The sequence below is a fragment of the Aythya ferina genome (assembly GCF_964211825.1).
Source record: "Aythya ferina genome assembly, chromosome: 2".
Taxonomy (NCBI): Eukaryota; Metazoa; Chordata; class Aves; order Anseriformes; family Anatidae; genus Aythya; species Aythya ferina.
Window position 1 is genome coordinate 108,912,395 of NC_140297.1, and position 10,566 is coordinate 108,922,960.

At 39.6% G+C, this 10,566-nt stretch overlaps 1 protein-coding gene across 7 annotated transcripts in view; it reads right to left on the minus strand.

The window, feature by feature from the left end:
• Positions 1–7,831, minus strand: part of LOC311430684 (uncharacterized protein) — a 36,104-nt gene extending 28,273 nt beyond the window's left edge. The window contains exons 1-3 of one of the 7 annotated variants that reach the window (XM_084507502.1): positions 7,704–7,807; positions 6,889–6,988; positions 6,493–6,546 (exon numbers count right to left, since the gene is read on the minus strand). The gene's annotated coding sequence lies outside the window, so the exon portion shown is untranslated. Of the gene's footprint in view, positions 1–6,492; positions 6,547–6,888; positions 6,989–7,358; positions 7,395–7,703 lie in introns of those variants that run through there. The other 6 variants (XM_084507501.1, XM_084507505.1, XM_084507503.1 and 3 more) reach the window with 6 other exon arrangements.
• Positions 7,832–10,566: the final 2,735 nt, after the last annotated feature.

Sequence of the window (10,566 nt, forward strand, 5' to 3'; positions counted from 1 at the left end):
TCATTGCTTTTCTCTATCAAGAGATCTGAGCAGCCATTAAAACAGTGATTATCTTTGATGCTGTACTGATTTTTAATGTATAACAGAAGCAGAAATTCTACACCATCTCAACAGGTTTAAATTGTAATTCCCCATGCCCCAAGTGAAGTAAAATTTGGTTAAGGTGTAATTCATTTTGCCATGTTATTCTGCATTTCTGACTGCATCTCTATACTCCCTAGAATGAAACAAGGGTCTTACCCAAGATTAATTTAATGTTATTTGCATAAAATAATCAGTTAGCACACGCTTGAGATTACTTTGATTTTAGTAGGCATATCATTTATGCAAACAAAAATCATTCTTTAGAAAGGTAAGATTCAATCAATTCTGATACATGAAAAGCTAAAATATCAGGATCAAAGTAATAATTAAAAAGGGATGCAGTTACACAAAATTAGTTACTCAGCAGAAAGCCTTGCAGAGATGCCCTGACTACTTTACCCCTTCACAAGGAAGGCCCCTGAGCACTCACTAAACAGGCAGGTAGGACCTCTAAGCACACAGCTAATTTGAGAGCCCTCCCATGCTGATAAATAAAATTTCTTTTATGCCGGGACACCACCTGCCACCAGCTCAGAAAGACCCAGTGTTACTGTGTGCATCTCCATTTGGCACCAGAACTTCATCATCCATGAAACAGCTTTCCCACCATGAAGCCAGCTCTGTGGGGATGGGTACCTCCTCAAGTGCTTCTTTCTTTATTACAAAGCCATGCAAAATTCAGGCATAACACTGCCAGCTTTACACCATAACCTGTACCTATGGATTTGAGACAGCAGTCCAGACACTGCCCTGTTACCTTATTACTGAAAATTTCTCATTGCACTTCATCAAATGCAGTCATCTCAGCAGTATTTCACAAGCCAGAATACTACCCTACATGTTTTCTTTCCAGCTGTCAATTAAGGAGGTAATCTTTAATCAGAAATATACCACTTCTGCTTATGATGGTCTCTAGCAGTAACCAGCCATAGTGATCATCTGCAATCTAAAAGATGTATTCAGTAAACTAATGGCTTTTAATACCTCATATCCACCAGAAAAGGGAATATAGATTATTTGTTCCTTTAAAAAAATATTTTCCAAGAACACAGCAATATATCTGAACAACTAAGCTTCCACTACAAGTTTTAACATGCATACTTCCAAACTCAGCATAAACATCCAGGCCACTTGCTGTCACGTCCCGAGCTCATGCCTGTAGCCTTACTAATCAGCTAATTAGACAAACACAGTTTGGGTAATAAGAGTGAAAGTACTCAGGCTACCATGTTCTTTAAGCTCAAAGTGCAGATGGCAGAACATGGACTAGAAGGCAACTCTCAAGCACACTCATTTCACTCTTTCACTTACCTGGGAACTGGAGTTGATTTTATGGAAATCAAACTGCACCTACTTTGCAAGGTACACTTTAAAAAGACTTTTTAAAAAAAAAAAACAAAACAAAAAAAAACTTTTTTTAAGCTCAGTTGTTATACTAATTGCCTGAAAGACACAGTAACAGTCACTATTTTTGACATCATACTTTATACAAAGTCTATTTCGCACTTACTGTACCACCATGAAGAAAGGAATTGGAAAGTTGCTTTAATTATGAAAAATTTAAGTGGTTATGTAAGGAAATTATACTTTTTGTATTTACACAATAGTTTTAAGTCAGCAGGTTAAGTATTTCTTTGCAAAGAGAATCCTATTGTACATGCTTTTGTTCTGTATTGGGGCATTAGAAACAGTATTTTCTATTCTTCAGTTGAAGTAATATAACAGTCTGTACCTAACACAGTGAGCCTGAATAGTTTTCAATAATGTTTAATAATCTCTATTTTACATACCTCCTTGGAAGGATATTAGCCATGAATAATAAAAACAATCTTGAATATTGGTGTATGTAAATAAAATGAACCATTGAGTTGCAACTTGGATGATTCTTCTGCCATGTAAACAAAAGCTTCTGGAGAGTCACACTCCTGTTGCAGCTCATCCTGCACTGAGTGACTGCAGTTCTATTCAGATAGGAAAGCTAATGCTTTTCTTCCCAGCCTCCCTACCTGTACAACCCAAAGGAGAGCCCAATGAAATGAATGCATATGTATGGTGCAAGAAAATGCTGCTGGTTCAATAAGCAGCTCACATTATGCATGCCTTCTGTTAGAGCAACACCAGTCCTCCTTCCAAAGAGGATATAAAAGCATCTGAGCAGGGGGATGGAAACTATGATGTAAGAGGCAGCTAGTGGAAAGACATATGGAGGTATAGAAATAAGAAATATATCAGTACTTGGCAAATCTCCTCTTACATTTCATATTTGTATGCTCACCACATTTAGACAGAAATACTGTATCTAACACTCAAACACCAGAAGAGGGTGGATTTCCTGTGCACCCCCTCAACTCTCCAGAAGGACACATGCTATTATACACCATCCTAGTGCAGCACGACAAGTCTTCCTTCGTAAATAATAATGCTGCATTGGTAATCTGCATTTTGGATTAAAGTCAGAAATAGTGACTATACACTGGACTATCGTGAAATTTTAATACTTTACTATTATACAATCATGCAGGTATGAACTGGCAACTGCTGTCCAATTTATACATTACCTTTCTGTCCTGTGAATATATAGTAGGGGAAAATAAACAGAGCAAAAAGTGTTCATGATTCTTGAGTTGAAAGTAATTTGCTTCCCAAATTGAAGAATAGTTATTGGTTATAAATAAAATTAAGTTACCCTTAAGCACCTTTCTCTGTTCACTGCAGATGAAGCCCATTAATTTTCCCTTATGCTTCCCCCCCCCCGTTTCATTTTTCTTTAGGACATATTTCCACCTGCATTACTGCAGTATGCCCAACAGAGAGAGTCAAGAACTACTGCTCTTATCCCGCTGAGTGCACGTTGTAACACATTTGTGTCATACTCTCCTTATTATGATGCTTGTATCCTTTTGTCTGAGGGGAAACAAAGAAAAAGCTATTTCCTTCACCAAAAACAAAAGGGTTAAGAAAAATCTACTTCCAGTTATCATGACTAAAGCTGTTACTTAAACTGCAAGTTTCACAAAAATAAGACAGCAGTATTGCCTTCTTTTGTTTTAACTGTTAGCAGGATGCATTGGAGTGGGGTGGGGAATAGTCCCTCAGTGTACACAGGGGAGAAGCAAACAAAGCATCTGCAACAACTTTGACATGGGTTAGTAAGGGATCTTGTGACAGGATGGGGGGGAAGGTTACCTTCTAATCACCTCCTGGCAAGTTGTCACAAGGAAGTTAAAGCTTGCTACATAAGTTCAGTATGGTACCATCCAACATTTTATTAAAGCACTTAATACAGAGTTATAGATTATAGAACACATCCAAATTGCAATTGTAATTTTGGACATCTCATTTCTGTATTTAGACACCCATTCACCAACATTCAGAAGTAGCAGATGTCATTGAATGCAAGGCATTTCTCCTCCTTGCTCCCCAATATTTATAAATACATTGCACTGGAACATCTCACATGATGGATATCAATGACAATCAATTCCCAAATGAGACATCTAACAAGTGTCCCCTAACTGCAACTTACTAAGGGCAAGGTCCTGCTATCCCAAGCACAAATACAGGCTGAGCAAAGAATGGATTGCAAGCAGCCATGAGAAGGACCTGGGGGTGTTGGCTGATGACAAGCTCAACCTGAGCTGGCAGTATGCATTTGCAGCCCAGAAAGCCAACCTGTATCCTGGGATACATCAAAAGAATTGTGGCCAGCATGTCAAGGGATCTGATTCTCCACCTCTGCTTTGCTCTTGTGAGGCCCCACCTGGAGCATTGCATTCACCTCTGGGACCCTCAACATAAGGAGGACATGGATGTATTGGAACAAGTCCAGAGGAATGCCACAAGGATGATCAAATGGAACAGCCCTCTTATTAAGGCATGCTGAGAGAGCTCAGGTCATTCAGCATGGAGTAAAGAAGGCTCTGGGGAGACCTAGTAGAAGCTTTCCAGTACCTAAAGGGTGCCTACAGGAAAGATGAATAGGAACTTTGTCAGGAAGTGTAGTGGTAGAACAAAGGGTAACAGCTTCAAACTAAAAGAGAGGAGATTTAGCTTAGATATTAGGAGGAAGTTCTCTCCTCTGAGAGTTGTGAGGCACTGGTACAGGTTGCACAGAGAAGCTGTGGATGCCCCATCCCTGGAAGTGCTCAAGGCCAGGTTGGGTGGGGGCTTCGAGCAACCTGGTCTGGTGGAAGGTGTCCCTGCCCATGGCAGCAGGGCTGAAACTATGTGAGCTGTAAGGTTCCTTCAAACCCAAACCAAATATGATCCTGTTACCTGAACTGGTGTCAAATTATCACCTACAATGTGTTGAGAGCCTGCTACAGTTCTAGACATAAGCATAACTAAAGTACTCATCAGGCAGGTATTAAAGCATATTACTGCCAATACTTGAGTAAAACATGGACAGATTGAACAGGGATCACAATATCTCAGTGCAGTTAGTCTTCAAAGAAAATTCTGAAAGATAGTACATCTTATCTATGAAGGAAATCTTGCTTTGATTGAGTCCTCCTGGGGAGGATTAATAGTTTATTACATATTATGCGAGAAAAAAAAAAAAATCATACATGCTGTGGCTCATGCAGCATGACAGAATTATTGTGGATACTTATTGCCCTAAAAAAAAAAAAAAAAAAAAAAAAAAAAAAAAAAAAAACCTGCCATGGCACAAACACCTTGGAAATACTTGTTTTCTTTAACTGAATTCTCAGGTGCACTCAAATAGCAGGTCAGATGGGAGGAGGCTTTTTTCATAGGTCAGCCATCTCTACCTCAACATATGATGCTACATATATGAAGTTCAATGCACAAAAGGATAGTGGAAGCGTTGCAGAAAAGGAAATTTACAAACTAGATAAGACACTCTAGGGAACAAAAAATACGTACTTTTGAAGTGGCAAGCATATTTCTGTAGAAATTCTAACAAGGATATTACTCAGAAGCATTCACATGAAAAGAAAATATTAATGCTACAACATGAGCAATTACTACATATTTATAGAATATATGTTCAGCATGTGTATAGATTCATACTTTCTTCAGAGAGTACTTTGAGTTTTGCTCAGTCACTGAAAAGAGAAATGACTCTATATTCTTAATTGACTACTCAAAAGAACCATAAAAATGTTACTTACAGAAGTTAGTTTGTCTTTATTATGGATTTTTAAGAGGCAGTAATTCACCTTTCTATATGAAGAAGAGAGAGACCACATAATGCTATAAATACTATTAATTGCAGAGTGAGGTATATCATTAGAAGTTACAGAAACTGTCCCATCTTCTTTATTCCTTTTGTTTCTGACAATCAAGTTTAAGAGAAAGGGTAATTGAACCCTTCCATCAAAATCCTGGAGTGGATTAAGTCTTTACTAAAAAAGAACTAACACTGATTACTTCTAAGAACTACAGTTATAGAGCTGCTTTAGAAACATGGAATAATCCCAGAACCTCAGAAGTCAAGCTCTGAATGAACAAGGAGCTGCATCACCAGAATAGAGAAGACAAAAGCATGTGATCAGTAGCTTCAGAAGCAATTCAAATAGATCAAGACATCAACTGTACTCGATCTATTTAAATTCATGAGAACACATTTGGAAAAACAGAAGAGAGTTGCAGGAATATAAATCTGTTTGAATTAAGTCTTACATAAAACTTATCTTTTCAGAGTCTGTTCAACATCTCAACAGTCTAGCACCATTATGTGCAACATCAGTATGAGAAATACATAAATTACAAACCTAAAAAGGTTAGGATGAAGGAGCCCTAAAAAGTGTTATGGATTGGGAGATTGTCATTTTCCAGAACTGAGACATGGCAACAAGAGTTTTAAGTTACAGATTGTATGCACATACATACACACTATTTTGGATACATATGTATACACATATTTATATAACCTAAACATTAATTTTACTCATACAGGCTGTTGATATGTATCTACAGTATAAACTGGCTCATCTATACTGTGGAGGTCCTTTACATCCCATATTCATATGTTTCTTTCAGAAATAAAAGGACCCCAAAATAAATTAAAGACACCCTTGCAGAGACCAGCAAACACTTATTCCTGTTAGCAGTCTGCAGAGGTCCCACCACTCCACTCTGCAGGACCGGATCAGAACAAGCAACTTTAGAATGTTTTACCACTCTTAATATCCCCTTTTTGGCTTCCCAGATTAAGACATCTCCCAGGACGATGCTCTTATTTAAACAGTCATTAAACCTAAGGAAAGTCACAGCAGACTTATTGCATAGTCAAGAGAGAAAGAGGCAGATTGGATGAAAGACTTATTCCATAGGTAAAAAGGAGACAGATCCAGACACTCTTGGGGCAGCATGGCAAAACAGGCAGCTAAAGATCAGTGAGGGACAAAGGCAAAGAGATTTTATCTTCTTGTTATATCTTACCCAAACAGCACTCCTCCATCCAGCAGCAATACTGTTAATCCACAGGACTTCACTCTGGAGGTGATGAAATGCTCTCAGCTACAGGCTACCTTCCCCTGAGACATGCTATAAAGTACTCTGGGGGCAAGGTAGACCTGCATTACCAGTACTCATTACACTTCTTGGGCAAACAAGACAGAAGATTTACACTTCAAAGCTACTGATCTGGCATTTCTCCAATAAATACCAAATTCAACTAGAAGTTGTTATCAAGATTAGATGTTAACCCTGAAGAACAACCTTAAGGCTGAGAAAAAGCTTTATTCCCCCCCCCCCCCCATGGAAAGTATTATGAGAGCAAATGCTAAAGCATAAATAAAAATAACACACACAAGTTACAAACAATGAGGCTTTTACCATTACCTATTCCCAGTGATGGTTGTATATTAGTTCTATAGCCAGTTGGTGACAGCCTTAGATTTAGGTTATATAAGTCAAGCTCTAAGTCTTTGAAGGCCTGTTAAAGACAACATCAAGATACTCCAGCATATTAAGTAGCACTATCTTGGACAGTCAAGTTTCTACAAATGTTCATTAACCTGTAACTTGGTGTTTAAAGTCAATTTACTACAAGAACAGACATCAGTAAAAGAGAAGAAAAATATTTTCTATGATCACCTCTCCCTCCCCATTGGGAAAACGTTCACCTCAAATAGGTTCTGCTCCTCTTAAGTTCCCTAATCACTTTAGCAAAAGACAGTCAAAATACTGAGAACAGGATTTAAAAAAGAAAAGGTATAAACAATTCATGATCTAGAGTCATTGCGGACTGCAGCTCCTGCTATGTATGACAGTACTAATGGACAGCACTACAATACATTTTATACCTCAAAGAAGGCATCTCTCAGGGCGATTCCCTTAAAATGAAAACATTATCATAAGGCATAACAAAGAACAATAATAAAAAGCCATAATGCAAATATGCTGAGCAATTAGGGTTTCTGCCAATAATTGATTCATTTTACTCTCACTAATATCATATTAGTTCAGACCACACCATTCTCATTCTCCTCTTTCATAATCTACAATGTCCTATTGCCCTTAACCATTTCTCAAATAAATTAGAAAGAAGCTTGCTGTTTCTCTGGGGGAAGCAAGTTTGCATAACCAGCTACAGATCTTTAAAGAAGTCTTTAGCCAACTTATAAAGTAAAAATTAACCAGCTGCTTACTTATCTGCTTGTTACTAGACCCTTACACATGAATCCTATAGAGGAAACAGCTTGCAACACCTACAAGGTACCCTTTTTTCAGCTCTTTAAATAAAACTTATGCTACCTATAGAGAAAACTAATTTCCTGACACAGATTTTTATATGAAGGCAAGTTCACGTGGCTGAGCCTTTCACATGAATGTGAACTATCTGCACCTGTGGTGAATAAAGTGGTCATTCAGGAGAAGAAAAAAAAAAATGAGGTTGAGCTACTGCAGGTTAAAGCTTATCAGATAAACTGGTGAGGCAGCAGGACAAACACTGATAGAGGTGAAACACCAAATATTTCCTCAAAAGATTGACTGCTTTAGCCTGTTTTCTTACTCAGAACACCTGAGGCTCTGGGATACTCTCAGGCAAGTGTTAATGAATAAATGCCTACGGCTGGTTACGACCTACTTGTGTAAGAGCTTCTCTTTCAGCATGCTCTCTTTTTTTTCCTTTTGTCCTGTATGTGCTTTGAAATTTACTGGAAAGTGACTCTTGGTGGCATTTAGAAATGAAGTCAAGCTAAGAAAATGTGTGTGATAAGGCTATACAGAGAGAGTGAGTTCTTTAATGTATTTTAAGGGGAGGAAACAAAAGTGATTTGATTTGAGGTTTTTCCAGCATTCTGTCACTAATAAAGTTACTAATATTAAATACGTGCCCCTGAGAAACCTATGTGATGAGGCAGAATAATAAGTGTTTGGGCAATGATTCTTTCTGAGCAGACAAAAAAGCCGGAGCAATAAATAACGGCTTTGCACAACTTGCTGTTACTACCAGATGTTGCTTTTTCTAATTGTGCTTCAAAGGAATAATATAGATTAATTTTCAGGAACTATCAAATCTTGTATAATAATCCTTGTTGCAAACTCTCTCTCTAATATATTAGGATTCTGCATATTTTTAATAAATAAAAATAAATTACAACACACTAGGTCACAATAACTAATACAGTTTTTATACAGTACTGGTAAATATTATATAGAAAACATTTTATTTGAGCTTTGCTAAAGGTAAACTGAAAGATGGATTGACTAGTAAAACAGGAAAATCCTGAAATCTTCCTGCACAATATACCCTGAAGCCAAGGCTATCTTTTCCTAAGTAAATACAGTTAGTGAGGTGTTCATCTGTAGTGGTGGACCCAGATGACTTGGGGAGACCAGAGCTAGGTTTTCTCTTTATCCCATTGGGGTGGAACCAGTTGAACTCCACCACAACTGCTCTCTCACTCTCCCTCCTCAAATTAAAAAAGAGGAGAAAATATGATGAAAAGGGTTCGAGGGTTGCAATAAGGACAGGGAGATCACTCACCAATTATCATCATGGGAAAAACAGACTCAGCATAGGGAGATTAATATAATTTATTGCCTACTACTAACAGACTAGAGCAGTATGAGACTAAAAGCAAACTAAAAGCGCCTTCCCCTCATCCACCTCTTTTAACCTCACTCTCCCCCTGAGCGATGTAGGGGAATGGGGGCTGTGGTCAGTCCCTAATGCCCTAGGTTTCCACTGCTCCTTCAGGGTCCCTCTCTGTCCCTGCTCCACGTGGGGTCCCTCTCATGGGATGCCGTCCTTCCCCAGCTGAGCCTGCAGGCACTGCCCACAGGCAGCAGCTCTCCAAGCACTGCTCCCACATGGCTCCGTACCATGGGGTCCATCCTCCAGGAGCAAACTGCTCCAGCACGGGTCCCCAACGGGTGGGCGGCAGTTCCCCCCAGACCTCCTGCTCCTGTGTGGGCTCCTCTCCACGGGCTGCAGCTCTGGCCCGGGGCCTGCTCCTGCGGGGGCTCTCCATGGGTCGCAGCCTCCTCCAGGCCACCTCCACCTGCTCCACGGGGGGCTCCTCCACCCATGGGGGGGCTGCAGCATGGAGATCTGCTCCATGTGGGACCCATGGGCTGCAGGGGGACAGCCTGCTCCACCAGGGGCCTCTCCATAGGCTGCAGGGGAACTTCTGCTCTGGGGCCTGGAGCACCTTCTGCTGCACGGACCTGGGGGTCTGCAGGGCTGCTTCTCACTGAAGCCAACTGCACGGAACTGTGATTTGCACTGTGGTTAGTCGGATCTCATCCCCACTAGTAACCTGAGCCAAACAGGATGACCTCCACTGACCTCCTTCCTGTCAGGGCAGTTCATGGGATCCTGACACCTCCCTGGGCACGTGCATGGGTTGTAGCTGTAATGGCGTGTGTTTGAGTTGCATATGTCCATGTGGTAGGCTATAAGAGATACCAGCAGATATTAGTTTCCCTTTCCCTTTACTTTTCCCTTTCCCTTAGTATTATTGCTTTATGCATGTTATTATTTTTCTATGAATTTAGTAGATAAAGTGAGTATTTGAATCAAGCAAAGATTCATCTATGAACCTATCCTTAGTGCAGTCACAGCCTTGCTAAATCATCTCCTGTCAGAGCACACTAATGAAATTTGGTGCGTCCTGTGTGGGCAGGAGGCACTTTTGGTCGTGAAGGAACAGTCTGGTGGGCAGTGAGTGGCTGCCCTATGACAAATCTTCATCTCCAAAACAGTTTAGAATTTTCAAATGTTTCCACAGAAGGAAATAAATAAATATATTTACTTCTTTTGTCCTACAACACAAACATATTTTTGTCTTTGGACTAGATCAGCAATAAGATATTTTTATGGTCATCTAAATGGGTTGCTCCAGAATTTAATCACTTGCTGAAGACTTATCCTTTTTGTTGTGAATGCTGTCACTCGAACAGCTGGCTCAGTTACATTTTCAGAAAGGTAGTCTTGAAAAAAAAGCAGTGGTGTTCCAATAAAGTGCTGCTACTCTTCCCTGTTTTAGGTTTGAATTAACTATG